A 19014-nucleotide genomic window follows, 5' to 3' on the forward strand; every position below is an offset into this window, starting at 1 on the left:
ATTTACTAGTACACATAGTAGATAGGATCACATTGTAATTATACCTTTTAGGAATGCCAAACTGTAGCGAATATCGCAACTTGTGATATAATTACAACATTACACAGAACAATGGAAGGCAGCTAAATATAGAGTTACACGTGCAGTGAGTTTATTGAGTATATTACATATATACTAATTATGTTCTTGTACTCTTCTGTCCCTTTAATTGTAGTATTCATAGATACCCTATATTCAATTGATATATGGATATATTTGAATCTCAGTTCCTATAACTTATTGCGGGTAGGATACTAAGCGGACTAGAGATGGTTAAATTTACTGGCTGTGATCGAGTACCAATCAGAATACTCAGTCAATTTAGAAATATCCAATAGAAGGAGGTATTTGCCTATATGTAGAGTATGTTAATTTATGATGGCCATCAACTTTTGAGTACGACTATCAGCCGAAACGCGTCAACTGTGTTTTGCTGACCCCTTCAACTTTTTATCTCTTTTGATGTATTTATGGATTTTTATATGAATTTGGAATAAAGGATAATTTTAACTATTGTTGATCTACACTTTGACCCATAGTGCAGCACAGCTAAACTGGACTCGGGTATGGTCTTGTCCGTTGTACCAGATACCATAAGGAATGCTAAACCATTGTCAGCTTGACATTGTGCCGTAACCACATCCACGTGACCCCTAAAACGAGGGTGGCTGAAGCTGAAGCTTTACTGCCTGATTGTAATGGACTAGCGAGACTCTGAAGGAGGAGATCAAATACTGAAGTATTCACAGCAGTGGCCCCGACCCTATGACCAGACGTAGCGCTGAGGAGCTTGGTAAGCCAAACGTCACTTATACACAAATGAGAGACACGGCTCAGTACAGCGCACAAGCTAAAGACTTTAACCTTACAGAAGTTTATGATGCCTCAGCAATAGTGTATAAGTACTGCTTTGGTTACAGTTAACTTGATGGTATTGTGCATACCTTGGTTGTAATGAGTGGTTATTTGAGTTACTGTTGCCTTTCTATCATCTCAAACCAGTTTGTCCATTCTCCTCTGACCTCTGACATCAAGAAGGTATTGTCATCCACACAACTGCCGCTCACTGGATATTTTCTCTTTTTCAGACCATTCTCTGTAAACACTACAGATGATTGTGTGTGAAAATCACAGTAGATCAGCAGTTTTTCAAAAACTCAGACCACCTTGTCTGGCACCAACAGCCATGCCATGTTCAAAGTCACTTAAATCCCCTTTCTTCCCCATTCTGATGCTCGGTTTGAACTTCAGCAAGTCGTCTTCACCGCGTCTAGATGCCTAAATGCATTGAGTTACTGCCATGTGATTGGCTGATTAGCAATTTGTGTTACCAAGCTATTGAACAGGTGTAACTAATAAAGTGGCCAGTAAATGTGGTGTGTATGTATTAACACAAAAGGAAAAATATTAACCTGTTAAAACACAAACAATAATAAATCAAACAAAAAACAATGTATTAGCGCAAAAAGGATATGTCCAAAAGTCAATTGGAGACTAAATTCCAACTCCAAATATGCATAAGTGATCCAAGGGATTACTTCTCAGTGGAAATGAATGCTGCAGTCGACCCCCAAGGGTTAACCTCAAATTAAACAGATCAATGCTGCTAATGGTGAAGTCCTGTGAGACTACAGGGTTAATTACATGTAAGTTGTATACTCACTGCAGCGCATCACATCAAGCTCTAGATATCAAAGCAATGGGAAACTCCAGCAGAAGCAGATAGAAGTGAACTCAGATGAATGTTAAAACAATTTATTAAAACGTGTTAAAATCACAGAGAACAACCACAGCTAGAATATCCGTATATTACATAGACTGTATATTGTAAACAATGTCTATGATTATGGTTTGCAGTTCAGAAGGTTGTCTCCGCCCACAACGTAACATCACACACTCAAATCCAACGATCATTTCACCAAATAGTCGCTTGGCTGTTTCATATATATATATATCTCATAACACAGAATTATACAGTATATACTGCAATACTGCCAATACATGGCAGCAATATATATGTTTAGTGTCCGTTAAATACTAACGTCTTTATTTTTTGTATTTACCTGCAGAGAGAAGCACAATGAAGATAAAACTATAACTAATTTGCAGAAGAGAACTGACAAGCGTACACAAACCAAAGCTATTCTGGTAATGCCCTATAGTAGTTACAGTACACAGGTTATATAGGTATTATATAATGGTACATTACATATGGGTGTTATATAATGGTACATTACATATGGGTGTTATATAATGGTACATTACATATGGGTGTTATATAATGGTACATTACATATGGGTGTTATATAATGGTACATTACATATGGGTGTTATATAATGGTACATTACATATGGGTGTTATATAATGGCACATTACATATGGGTGTTATATAAAGGCACACTACATATAGGTGTTATATAATGGCACATTACATATAGGTGTTATATAAAGGCACATTACATATAGGTGTTATATAAAGGCACATTACATATAGGTGTTATATAAAGGCACATTACATATAGGTGTTATATAAAGGCACATTACATATAGGTGTTATATAAAGGCACATTACATATAGGTGTTATATAATGGTACATTACATATGGGTGTTATATAATGGCACATTACATATAGGTGTTATATAATGGCACATTGCATATGGGTGTTATATAATGACACATTACATATGGGTGTTATATAATGACAAATTACATATAGATGTCATATAATGGCACATTACATATGGGTGTTATATAAAGGTACATTACATATGGGTGTTATATAATGGCACATTACATATGGGTGTTATATAAAGGTACATTACATATGGGTGTTATATAATGACACATTACATATGGGTGTTATATAATGACACATTACATATGGGTGTTATATAATGACACATTACATATGGGTGTTATATAATGACACATTACATATGGGTGTTATATAAAGGCACATTACATATGGGTGTATATAATGACACATTACATATGGGTGTTATATAATGGTACATTACATATGGGTGTTATATAATGGCACATTACATATAGGTGTTATATAATGGCACATTACATATGGGTGTTATATAATGACACTTTACATATAGGTGTTATATAATGACACATTACATATGGGTGTTATATAATGACACTTTACATATGGGTGTTATATAATGACACATTACATATGGGTGTTATATAATGGCACATTACATATGGGTGTTATATAATGGTACATTACATATGGGTTTTATATAATGGCACATTACATATAGGTGTTATATAATGGCACATTACATATGGGTGTTATATAATGACACTTTACATATAGGTGTTATATAATGACACATTACATATGGGTGTTATATAATGACACTTTACATATGGGTGTTATATAATGACACATTACATATGGGTGTTATATAATGGCACATTACATATGGGTGTTATATAATGACACATTACATATGGGTGTTATATAATGGCACATTACATATGGGTGTTATATAATGGTACATTACATATGGGTTTTATATAATGGCACATTACATATAGGTGTTATATAATGGCACATTACATATGGGTGTTATATAATGACACTTTACATATAGGTGTTATATAATGACACATTACATATGGGTGTTATATAATGACACTTTACATATGGGTGTTATATAATGACACATTACATATGGGTGTTATATAATGGCACATTACATATGGGTGTTATATAATGGTACATTACATATGGGTGTTATATAATGGCACATTACATATAGGTGTTATATAATGGCACATTACATATGGGTGTTATATAATGACACTTTACATATAGGTGTTATATAATGACACATTACATATGGGTGTTATATAATGACACTTTACATATGGGTGTTATATAATGGCACATTACATATGGGTGTTATATAAAGGTACATTACATATGGGTGTTATATAATGGCACATTACATATGGGTGTTATATAAAGGTACATTACATATGGGTGTTATATAATGGTACATTACATATGGGTGTTATATAAAGGTACATTACATATGGGTGTTATATAATGACACATTACATATGGGTGTTATATAATGGTACATTACATATGGGTGTTATATAATGGCACATTACATATAGGTGTTATATAAAGGCACATTACATATAGGTGTTATATAAAGGCACATTACATATGGGTGTTATATAAAGGCACATTATATATAGGTGTTATATAATGGCACATTACATATAGGTGTTATATAAAGGCACATTACATATAGGTGTTATATAATGGCACATTACATATGGGTGTTATATAATGGCACATTACATATAGGTGTTATATAATGGCACATTGCATATGGGTGTTATATAATGACACATTACATATGGGTGTTATATAAAGGCACATTACATATGAGTGTTATATAATGACACATTACATATGGGTGTTATTTAATGGCACATTACATATGGGTGTTATATAATGGCACATTACATATGGGTGTTATATAATGGCACATTACATATGGGTGTTATATAAAGGTACATTACATATGGGTGTTATATAATGGCACATTACATATGGGTGTTATATAATGGCACATTACATATGGGTGTTATATAATGGCACATTACATATGGGTGTTATATAATGACACATTACATATGTGTGTTATATAATGACACATTACATATGGGTGTTATATAATGACACATTACATATGGGTGTTATATAATGACACATTACATATGGGTGTTATATAAAGGCACATTACATATGGGTGTATATAATGACACATTACATATGGGTGTTATATAATGGTACATTACATATGGGTGTTATATAATGGTACATTACATATGGGTGTTATATAATGGCACATTACATATGGGTGTTATATAAAGGCACACTACATATAGGTGTTATATAATGGCACATTACATATAGGTGTTATATAAAGGCACATTACATATAGGTGTTATATAAAGGCACATTACATATAGGTGTTATATAAAGGCACATTACATATAGGTGTTATATAAAGGCACATTACATATAGGTGTTATATAATGGCACATTACATATGGGTGTTATATAATGGCACATTACATATAGGTGTTATATAATGGCACATTGCATATGGGTGTTATATAATGACACATTACATATGGGTGTTATATAATGACACATTACATATAGATGTCATATAATGGCACATTACATATGGGTGTTATATAAAGGTACATTACATATGGGTGTTATATAATGGCACATTACATATGGGTGTTATATAAAGGTACATTACATATGGGTGTTATATAATGGTACATTACATATGGGTGTTATATAAAGGTACATTACATATGGGTGTTATATAATGACACATTACATATGGGTGTTATATAATGGTACATTACATATGGGTGTTATATAATGGCACATTACATATAGGTGTTATATAAAGGCACATTACATATAGGTGTTATATAAAGGCACATTACATATGGGTGTTATATAAAGGCACATTATATATAGGTGTTATATAATGGCACATTACATATAGGTGTTATATAAAGGCACATTACATATAGGTGTTATATAATGGCACATTACATATGGGTGTTATATAATGGCACATTACATATAGGTGTTATATAATGGCACATTGCATATGGGTGTTATATAATGACACATTACATATGGGTGTTATATAAAGGCACATTACATATGAGTGTTATATAATGACACATTACATATGGGTGTTATTTAATGGCACATTACATATGGGTGTTATTTAATGGCACATTACATATGGGTGTTATATAATGGCACATTACATATGGGTGTTATATAAAGGTACATTACATATGGGTGTTATATAATGACACATTACATATGGGTGTTATATAAAGGTACATTACATATGGGTGTTATATAATGGCACATTACATATGGGTGTTATATAATGGCACATTACATATGGGTGTTATATAATGGCACATTACATATGGGTGTTATATAATGGCACTTTGCATATGGGTGTTATATAATGACACATTACATATGTGTGTTATATAATGACACATTACATATGGGTGTTATATAATGACACATTACATATGGGTGTTATATAATGACACATTACATATGGGTGTTATATAAAGGCACATTACATATGGGTGTATATAATGACACATTACATATCGGTGTTATATAATGGTACATTACATATGGGTGTTATATAATGGCACATTACATATAGGTGTTATATAATGGCACATTACATATGGGTGTTATATAATGACACTTACATATAGGTGTTATATAATGACACATTACATATGGGTGTTATATAATGACACTTTACATATGGGTGTTATATAATGACACATTACATATGGGTGTTATATAATGGCACATTACATATGGGTGTTATATAATGGTACATTACATATGGGTTTTATATAATGGCACATTACATATAGGTGTTATATAATGGCACATTACATATGGGTGTTATATAATGACACTTTACATATAGGTGTTATATAATGACACATTACATATGGGTGTTATATAATGACACTTTACATATGGGTGTTATATAATGACACATTACATATGGGTGTTATATAATGGCACATTACATATGGGTGTTATATAATGGTACATTACATATGGGTGTTATATAATGGCACATTACATATAGGTGTTATATAATGGCACATTACATATGGGTGTTATATAATGACACTTTACATATAGGTGTTATATAATGACACATTACATATGGGTGTTATATAATGACACTTTACATATGGGTGTTATATAATGGCACATTACATATGGGTGTTATATAAAGGTACATTACATATGGGTGTTATATAATGGCACATTACATATGGGTGTTATATAAAGGTACATTACATATGGGTGTTATATAATGGTACATTACATATGGGTGTTATATAAAGGTACATTACATATGGGTGTTATATAATGACACATTACATATGGGTGTTATATAATGGTACATTACATATGGGTGTTATATAATGGCACATTACATATAGGTGTTATATAAAGGCACATTACATATAGGTGTTATATAAAGGCACATTACATATGGGTGTTATATAAAGGCACATTATATATAGGTGTTATATAATGGCACATTACATATATGTGTTATATAAAGGCACATTACATATAGGTGTTATATAATGGCACATTACATATGGGTGTTATATAATGGCACATTACATATAGGTGTTATATAATGGCACATTGCATATGGGTGTTATATAATGACACATTACATATGGGTGTTATATAAAGGCACATTACATATGAGTGTTATATAATGACACATTACATATGAGTGTTATATAATGGCACATTACATATGGGTGTTATATAATGGCACATTACATATGGGTGTTATATAAAGGTACATTACATATGGGTGTTATATAATGACACATTACATATGGGTGTTATATAAAGGTACATTACATATGGGTGTTATATAATGGCACATTACATATGGGTGTTATATAATGGCACATTACATATGGGTGTTATATAATGGCACATTACATATGGGTGTTATATAATGGCACTTTACATATGGGTGTTATATAATGACACATTACATATGTGTGTTATATAATGACACATTACATATGGGTGTTATATAATGACACATTACATATGGGTGTTATATAATGACACATTACATATGGGTGTTATATAAAGGCACATTACATATGGGTGTATATAATGACACATTACATATGGGTGTTATATAATGGTACATTACATATGGGTGTTATATAATGGCACATTACATATAGGTGTTATATAATGGCACATTACATATGGGTGTTATATAATGACACTTTACATATAGGTGTTATATAATGACACATTACATATGGGTGTTATATAATGACACATTACATATAGGTGTTATATAATGACACATTACATATGGGTGTTATATAAAGGCACATTACATATAGGTGTTATATAATGGTACATTACATATGGGTGTTATATAATGACACATTACATATAGGTGTTATATAATGGCACATTACATATGGGTGTTATATAATGACACATTACATATAGGTGTTATATAATGACACATTACATATGGGTGTTATATAAAGGCACATTACATATAGGTGTTATATAATGGCACATTACATATGGGTGTTATATAATGACACATTACATATGAGTGTTATATAATGTCACATTACATATGGGTGTTATATAATGACACATTACATATGGGTGTTATATAATGACACATTACATATGGGTGTTATATAATGACACATTACATATGGGTGTTATATAAAGGCACATTACATATGGGTGTTATATAATGGCACATTACATATGGGTGTTATATAATGGCACACTACATATAGGTGTTATATAATGGCACATTACATATGGGTGTTATATAATGGCACATTACATATGGGTGTTATATAATGGCACATTACATATAGGTGTTATATAATGGCACATTACATATGGGTGTTATATAATGGCACATTACATATAGGTGTTATATAATGGCACATTACATATGGGTGTTATATAATGGCACATTACATATGGGTGTTATATAATGGCACATTACATATAGGTGTTATATAAAGGCACATTACATATAGGTGTTATATAAAGGCACATTACATATGGGTGTTATATAAAGGCACATTATATATAGGTGTTATATAATGGCACATTACATATAGGTGTTATATAAAGGCACATTACATATAGGTGTTATATAATGGCACATTACATATGGGTGTTATATAATTGCACATTACATATAGGTGTTATATAATGGCACATTGCATATGGGTGTTATATAATGACACATTACATATGGGTGTTATATAAAGGCACATTACATATGAGTGTTATATAATGACACATTACATATGGGTGTTATTTAATGGCACATTACATATGGGTGTTATATAATGGCACATTACATATGGGTGTTATATAATGGCACATTACATATGGGTGTTATATAAAGGTACATTACATATGGGTGTTATATAATGACACATTACATATGGGTGTTATATAAAGGTACATTACATATGGGTGTTATATAATGGCACATTACATATGGGTGTTATATAATGGCACATTACATATGGGTGTTATATAATGGCACATTACATATGGGTGTTATATAATGGCACTTTACATATGGGTGTTATATAATGACACATTACATATGTGTGTTATATAATGACACATTACATATGGGTGTTATATAATGACACATTACATATGGGTGTTATATAATGACACATTACATATGGGTGTTATATAAAGGCACATTACATATGGGTGTATATAATGACACATTACATATGGGTGTTATATAATGGTACATTACATATGGGTGTTATATAATGGCACATTACATATAGGTGTTATATAATGGCACATTACATATGGGTGTTATATAATGACACTTTACATATAGGTGTTATATAATGACACATTACATATGGGTGTTATATAATGACACTTTACATATGGGTGTTATATAATGACACATTACATATGGGTGTTATATAATGGCACATTACATATGGGTGTTATATAATGGTACATTACATATGGGTTTTATATAATGGCACATTACATATAGGTGTTATATAATGGCACATTACATATGGGTGTTATATAATGACACTTTACATATAGGTGTTATATAATGACACATTACATATGGGTGTTATATAATGACACTTTACATATGGGTGTTATATAATGACACATTACATATGGGTGTTATATAATGGCACATTACATATGGGTGTTATATAATGGTACATTACATATGGGTGTTATATAATGGCACATTACATATAGGTGTTATATAATGACACATTACATATGGGTGTATATAATGGCACATTACATATAGGTGTTATATAATGGCACATTACATATGGGTGTATATAATGGCACATTACATATAGGTGTTATATAATGGCACATTACATATGGGTGTATATAATGGCACATTACATATAGGTGTTATATAATGGCACATTACATATGGGTGTTATATAATGACACTTTACATATAGGTGTTATATAATGACACATTACATATGGGTGTTATATAATGACACTTTACATATGGGTGTTATATAATGGCACATTACATATGGGTGTTATATAATGACATATTACATATGAGTGTTATATAATGGCACATTACATATAGATGTCATATAATGGCACATTACATATGGGTGTTATATAAAGGTACATTACATATGGGTGTTATATAAAGGTACATTACATATGGGTGTTATATAAAGGCACATTACATATAGGTGTTATATAATGGCACATTACATACAGGTGTTATATAATGACACATTACATATAGGTGTTATATAATGGCACATTACATATGGGTGTTATATATTGCACATTACATATGGGTGTTATATAATGGCACATTACATATAGGTGTTATATAATGGCACATTACATATAGGTGTTATATAATGGTACATTACATATAGGTGTTATATAATGGCACATTACATATGGGTGTTATATAATGGCACATTACATATAGGTGTTATATAATGGCACATTACATATGGGTGTTATATAATGGCACATTACATATAGGTGTTATATAATGGCACATTACATATAGGTGTTATATAATGGCACATTACATATAGGTGTTATATAATGGCACATTACATATGGGTGTTATATAATGGCACATTACATATAGGTGTTATATAATGGCACATTACATATAGGTGTTATATAATGGCACATTACATATGGGTGTTATATAATGGTACATTACATATGGGTGTTATATAATGGCACATTACATATGGGTGTTATATAATGGCACATTACATATAGGTGTTATATAATGGCACATTACATATAGGTGTTATATAATGGCACATTACATATGGGTGTTATATAATGACACATTACATATAGGTGTTATATAATGGCACATTACATATGGGTGTTATATAATGGCACATTACATATGGGTGTTATATAATGGCACATTACATATGGGTGTTATATAATGGCACATTACATATAGGTGTTATATAATGACACATTACATATGAGTGTTATATAATGTCACATTACATATGGGTGTTATATAATGACACATTACATATGGGTGTTATATAATGACACATTACATATGGGTGTTATATAATGGCACATTACATATGGGTGTTATATAATGGCACATTACATATGGGTGTTATATAATGGCACATTGCATATATGTATTATATAATGACACATTACATATGAGTGTTATATAATGTCACATTACATATGGGTGTTATATAATGACACATTACATATGGGTGTTATATAATGACACATTGCATATGGGTGTTATATAATGGCACATTACATATGGGTGTTATATAATGGCACATTACATATGGGTGTTATATAATGGCACATTACATATGGGTGTTATATAATGGCACATTACATATAGGTATTATATAATGGTACATTACATATGGGTGTTATATAAAGGCACATTACATATAGGTGTTATATAATGGCACATTACATATGGGTGTTATATAATGACACATTACATATAGGTGTTATATAATGGCACATTACATATGGGTGTTATATAATGGCACATTACATATGGGTGTTATATAATGGCGCATTACATATGGGTGTTATATAATGGCACATTACATATAGGTGTTATATAATGGTACATTACATATGGGTGTTATATAATGGCACATTACATATAGGTGTTATATAATGGCACATTACATATAGGTGTTATATAATGGCATATTACATATGGGTGTTATATAATGACACATTACATATAGGTGTTATATAATGGCACATTACATATGGGTGTTATATAATGGCACATTACATATGGGTGTTATATAATGGCACATTACATATGGGTGTTATATAATGGCACATTACATATAGGTGTTATATAATGGCACATTACATATAGGTGTTATATAATGGTACATTACATATGGGTGTTATATAATGGTACATTACATATGGGTGTTATATAATGGCACATTACATATAGGTGTTATATAATGACACATTACATATGAGTGTTATATAATGTCACATTACATATGGGTGTTATATAATGACACATTACATATGGGTGTTATATAATGACACATTACATATGGGTGTTATATAATGGCACATTACATATGGGTGTTATATAATGGCACATTACATATGGGTGTTATATAATGGCACATTGCATATATGTATTATATAATGACACATTACATATGAGTGTTATATAATGTCACATTACATATGGGTGTTATATAATGACACATTACATATGGGTGTTATATAATGACACATTACATATGGGTGTTATATAATGGCACATTACATATGGGTGTTATATAATGGCACATTACATATGGGTGTTATATAATGGCACATTACATATGGGTGTTATATAATGGCACATTACATATAGGTATTATATAATGGTACATTACATATGGGTGTTATATAATGGTACATTACATATAGGTATTATATAATGGTACATTACATATGGGTGTTATATAAAGGCACATTACATATAGGTGTTATATAATGGCACATTACATATGGGTGTTATATAATGACACATTACATATAGGTGTTATATAATGGCACATTACATATGGGTGTTATATAATGGCACATTACATATGGGTGTTATATAATGGCACATTACATATGGGTGTTATATAATGGCACATTACATATAGGTGTTATATAATGGTACATTACATATGGGTGTTATATAATGGCACATTACATATAGGTGTTATATAATGACACATTACATATGGGTGTTATATAATGGCACATTACATATGGGTGTTATATAATGGCACATTACATATAGGTGTTATATAATGACACATTACATATGGGTGTTATATAATGGCACATTACATATGGGTGTTATATAATGGCACATTACATATGGGTGTTATATAATGGCACATTGCATATATGTATTATATAATGGCACATTACATATGAGTGTTATATAATGTCACATTACATATGGGTGTTATATAATGACACATTACATATGGGTGTTATATAATGGCACATTACATATGGGTGTTATATAATGGTACATTACATATGGGTGTTATATAATGGCACATTACATATAGGTGTTATATAATGACACATTACATATGAGTGTTATATAATGTCACATTACATATGGGTGTTATATAATGACACATTACATATGGGTGTTATATAATGACACATTACATATGGGTGTTATATAATGGCACATTACATATGGGTGTTATATAATGGCACATTACATATGGGTGTTATATAATGGCACATTGCATATATGTATTATATAATGACACATTACATATGAGTGTTATATAATGTCACATTACATATGGGTGTTATATAATGACACATTACATATGGGTGTTATATAATGGCACATTACATATAGGTGTTATATAAAGGTACATTACATATAGGTGTTATATAATGGCACATTACATATGGGTGTTATATAATGGCACATTACATATGGGTGTTATATAATGACACATTACATATGGGTGTTATATAATGGCACATTACATATGGGTGTTATATAATGACACATTACATATGGGTGTTATATAAAGGCACATTACATATGGGTGTATATAATGACACATTACATATGGGTGTTATATAATGGTACATTACATATGGGTGTTATATAATGACACATTACATATGGGTGTTATATAATGTCACATTACATATGGGTGTTATATAATGACACATTACATATGAGTGTTATATAATGTCACATTACATATGGGTGTTATATAATGACACATTACATATGAGTGTTATATAATGTCACATTACATATGGGTGTTATATAATGACACATTACATATGAGTGTTATATAATGTCACATTACATATGGGTGTTATATAATGACACATTACATATGAGTGTTATATAATGTCACATTACATATGGGTGTTATATAATGGCACATTACATATGGGTGTTATATAATGACACATTACATATAGGTGTTATATAATGGCACATTACATATGGGTGTTATATAAAGGCACATTACATATAGGTGTTATATAATGTCACATTACATATGGGTGTTATATAATGGCACATTACATATGGGTGTTATATAAAGGCACATTACATATAGGTGTTATATAATGTCACATTACATATGGGTGTTATATAATGGCACATTACATATGGGTGTTATATAATGACACATTACATATAGGTGTTATATAATGACACATTACATATGGGTGTTATATAAAGGCACATTACATATAGGTGTTATATAATGGTACATTACATATGGGTGTTATATAATGACACATTACATATAGGTGTTATATAATGACACATTACATATGGGTGTTATATAAAGGCACATTACATATAGGTGTTATATAATGGCACATTACATATGGGTGTTATATAATGACACATTACATATGGGTGTTATATAATGTCACATTACATATGGGTGTTATATAATGACACATTACATATGGGTGTTATATAATGACACATTACATATGGGTGTTATATAATGACACATTACATATGGGTGTTATATAAAGGCACATTACATATAGGTGTTATATAATGGCACATTACATATGGGTGTTATATAATGGCACATTACATATAGGTGTTATATAATGGCACATTACATATGGGTGTTATATAATGGCACATTACATATGGGTGTTATATAATGGCACATTACATATAGGTGTTATATAATGGCACATTACATATGGGTGTTATATAATGGCACATTACATATAGGTGTTATATAATGGCACATTACATATGGGTGTTATATAATGGCACATTACATATGGGTGTTATATAATGGCACATTACATATAGGTGTTATATAATGGCACATTACATATGGGTGTTATATAATGGTACATTACATATGGGTGTTATATAATGGCACATTACATATGGGTGTTATATAATGACACATTACATATGAGTGTTATATAATGGCACATTACATATGGGTGTTATATAATGGTACATTACATATGGGTGTTATATAATGGCACATTACATATGGGTGTTATATAATGGCACATTACATATGGGTGTTGTATAATGGCACATTACATATGGGTGTTATATAATGGTACATTACATATGGGTGTTATATAATGGCACATTACATATGGGTGTTATATAAAGGCACATTACATATAGGTGTTATATAATGGCACATTACATATGGGTGTTATATAAGGGCACATTACATATAGGTGTTATATAATGGCACATTACATATGGGTGTTATATAATGGCACATTACATATAGGTGTTATATAATGGCACATTACATATAGGTGTTATATAATGGCACATTACATATGGGTGTTATATAATGGCACATTACATATGGGTGTTATATAATGGCACATTACATATGGGTGTTATATAATGGTACATTTTGGGCTAGATTACAAGTGGATTGGTAATTACCGCTCCTGCTTGACCTTTAACATTGCTAGAAGTTAACTTTTTGCGTGCATTGGATAGCACTGGTATTACAAGTTGAATGTAAAAATGTTACGCTTGCACAAAACCCGATGCGTGCAAAAAAGTTAACCAGAGGATATTGCATGTGCGATATCATATTCACCCGATTGAATTCAACGGAGCAGCAATATTAAAAAACCTAACTCCTATACTCATAGCCAAGAAGGGAAGATAAAGGACTTTTTAGGGCATCAGAGGGTGTAAAATGCACCTCTTGCTTCACCTGCAGAGTACAAGCAGCTCATTTATCTGTGCACAGAACTTATTGTATGATTTATGGCTTTTAGGTGCAAGAAGCAGTCACATGTTTCACTGAGAACAAATCATTTGCCTCGGATTTTGTGGATGAAATTATATCGGACACTTTAATAGATTTAATTCTACCAGACATAGTTATAGAGGCCCTGACTCGCAGCAATGCACAGGTAAGTCTCACGATGTTTAGTTTTTTATAACAGTAATGTTTCATCTCCAAATCCCCAAATCCAAGACTTTATCATTAAGATCTCATTAATATTTTTTTTAAATAAAATAATTTTCACTGCCAATAAGTCACAATTGTCTCTGCCCGCGTCTTTGGTTTAGTTTTTATGTCTATTTATTTAAAAGAAAACTATTACTTTCTGGTTACAGTACTGTACTATCTATACAGAAGTAATAACAATGATTAACTACCTTCAGCATACATGTAAAAGCTTTATTATGATGTGTAAATATTGTTTTTTATACTCCATCCAGTGGTAGCTGATCCATTGGGGCAGTGAGGGCAGTGCCCTCAAAATGTCCCATAATAATAATTATTATTCAGTCTCTTAATTATTGTGAGATTTTTTTATTTAGGTAGTGTCACTTTAATTTAACGTTTCTGCTTTGCTAAATTAAATCTACTCCCTTAAAAACGCCTCCTATTTCCCTTCTTTTTTTCTTTCTTCTACCTTTATGGACAATTCTAAAACTGCCCATGCAGCAATGTTATTTGTAGACGCTCTTTTCCTGCCCTACAACGTAAAATTATCATGAAGACAACGGCAGCTATAGTCAGCTCTAGAGAATGTTACATCTACCAGCAGGCCAATCACATCTCAGGTCAAGTTGTTTCCGGTTATCATAGCTCTGTGACGGAATAATCTAGAATTTATTAAAGACACAGAGACTAATATTTTCCTTATCTTTCGTGTACTACTCAATTGCAGCTTTTAATGAAAGAAATAATATCTGTGTAAATTTAAAACAGAAGAGAAAAAACTGACCATACATTACCAGCCAATGATTGGGCTAGAAACAAAGGTAAAAAGTGACCAATCAGAGTGTCCATAGTGACCATAAACTGACCATACATTACCAGCCAATGATTGGGCTAGAAACAAAGGTAAAAAGTGACCAATCAGAGTGTCCATAGTGACCATAAACTGACCATACATTACCAGCTAATGACAGCGCTAGATACAAAGGTAAAAAGTGACCAATCAGAGTGTCCATAGTGACCATAAACTGACCATACATTACCAGCTAATGACAGCGCTAGATACAAAGGTAAAAAGTGACCAATCAGAGTGTCCATAGTGACCATAAACTGAGCACCCCATTCTCCTTTCTTGTTTGATGCTCATTAGAAAAAAACTTGACAATAAAACAGAAAAGTCATAAAAATGAACAAAGGATCAGAAACCACAGGATGCAGAAGATCTTGGGCACAAAGAAACTTGTGATGAATAAAAAGGTACAAATCTGGATTTATTGTGCAAAGTGTGATCAGATGGTAACTAAAATACAAATATAATAAATAGGGTGGGTGAAAAGAATAGAAGCGGTATTTTTGTTTCTGTGTCTTTAATAAAATATAAATTATTCTGACACAAAGTTTGGATAATCAGAATTTGATTACAAGACCAGAGGCTTCATATTCTGCAAAGCAAACTCACAGAATAAGAGGGGCACGTGAGAATGGGTTGTACAGAACAATGCTTACAAATGCAATCAGAGGACCAATCTCTGCCTTTAGTGGAGCAGATTTAAACAATGCCTTAGAAGCTCCAGATCCTCGAAGCTCAGCTGTAAGTAAAAGTTCTATAGCAGCTTTAGACGTAACCCATTTAAGCCACCTGCGCATGAGGGGAACAAAGAACTACAAACGCTACTAGACAAATCTCGAAAGTGAGAAGTTCTAGATTCATATTCTTTTAAACATAAAACTACACAAAGGGACGGTTCAGAAAGTAGCTATAGAATATAGAAGTCAATAAGGTTTTAGTTTAGCAAAAAGGTGACATCTTCTGGAGAAACATTTGCCATCTAATGCCCAAACAGCACAAACTCTAAGGAAAGAAATAGGACACAGAAGAGTAGCTCATTTAGCAGAAAGGTTTTTTTAGAGACAAAGGGGCCGATTTATTAAGCGCCGCGTGAGCTTTCCGGAGTTAAGAAGCTTAACCCACCCGCCACCTCTAAGGTGGTGGACTGCAATCATCCCGATCCAGTACAATTGGGATGACTGACATCCCTGCTGGTAGCCAATTGGCCGCGAATGTCCAGGGGGCGGCATTGCACAATCATTTCACAACAAATGCTTGTGCAATGATAAATGCTGACAGCGTATGCCGTCAGCACTTATCAATGTCAGGCGGACATAATTCACTACAGCGAATCATGTCCGCCCGCAAATTTGTAAAATCTACCCCAAAGAATCTTTAAAGGGCCAGGACTTGAAAAGAGAAAAAATTAAATCAAAATCCCAAAAGAAACAATCACCTAGATTACGAGTTTTGCATTTGTGTTTTAACGCTGAAAAATTGGCCATTTCAGCGTTAAAACAGCAACGCAGCCATTACGAGTCTTATCGGTATAACTGTACCGCAAGCCTTTTAGGGGGATATTTATCAAGCCGTCAATCGCAAATACGCTGAAATTCCGCAGTGTAATTGTTACGAGCTTGATCTGACCTAGTTATCAAACCCTACAGACAGGCAAAAGTTGAAATTTGTGATGTAACATACGATTCGCCGGTCTCAATCCGACGCAGATCGATGCTTACGTCATTACAGATGTTCTGAATACAAATTCAGCTCTATCTGACACCTTTTGCAAGTTATCAAATTTCTAACAGGTACGCTCGCGGCTACTCCGGCCCAGCGTACCTGGATTTCAATCCACCACCCTGGAGGCCGCGGTTGCCAGAGGAATCAATGGGAGTCTGAAAGCAGTGAAAGCTTATGTTCGATGCTGCCAGATATCCCATTGATTTTGTATGGTA

At 31.9% G+C, this 19014-nt stretch overlaps 1 long non-coding RNA gene across 1 annotated transcript in view; it reads left to right on the top strand.

Annotated features, from left to right (window-relative positions):
* The first annotated feature begins 2149 nt into the window (after positions 1-2149).
* The window catches only part of LOC128637938 (uncharacterized), a 51740-nt gene continuing 34875 nt past the window's right edge, over positions 2150-19014 (top strand). Inside the window, exons 1-2 of the long non-coding RNA XR_008399016.1 lie at positions 2150-2187; positions 16052-16189. This is a non-coding gene — a long non-coding RNA (uncharacterized LOC128637938). The remainder of the gene's footprint in view (positions 2188-16051; positions 16190-19014) is intronic.

The sequence above is a fragment of the Bombina bombina genome, chromosome 8 (genome assembly GCF_027579735.1).
Source record: "Bombina bombina isolate aBomBom1 chromosome 8, aBomBom1.pri, whole genome shotgun sequence".
Lineage (NCBI taxonomy): Eukaryota > Metazoa > Chordata > Amphibia > Anura > Bombinatoridae > Bombina > Bombina bombina.